The sequence below is a fragment of the Gekko japonicus genome, unplaced genomic scaffold, assembly GCF_001447785.1.
Source record: "Gekko japonicus isolate JY-2015 unplaced genomic scaffold, Gekko_japonicus_V1.1 scaffold313, whole genome shotgun sequence".
NCBI lineage: Eukaryota > Metazoa > Chordata > Lepidosauria > Squamata > Gekkonidae > Gekko > Gekko japonicus.
Window position 1 is genome coordinate 253,533 of NW_015174283.1, and position 200 is coordinate 253,732.

Genomic DNA, 200 nt, shown 5'->3' on the forward strand with positions numbered 1-200 from the left:
CTAGGACGGAACATTTTGATGTTTTTCGTAGAAATATAAACAAGGTCCCCAGGTTTTAAATCCAATCCCACCACCCTACCCTTATCCGCCTGGGCCTTATAGGCTGCCTTAGCAGCATCCAGTGATTGACATAAAAAAGGCCAGGCATCTTGTAACATCTTACACCAGGATCCAGCATCCCCCCCCTTAGGAGCAACAGC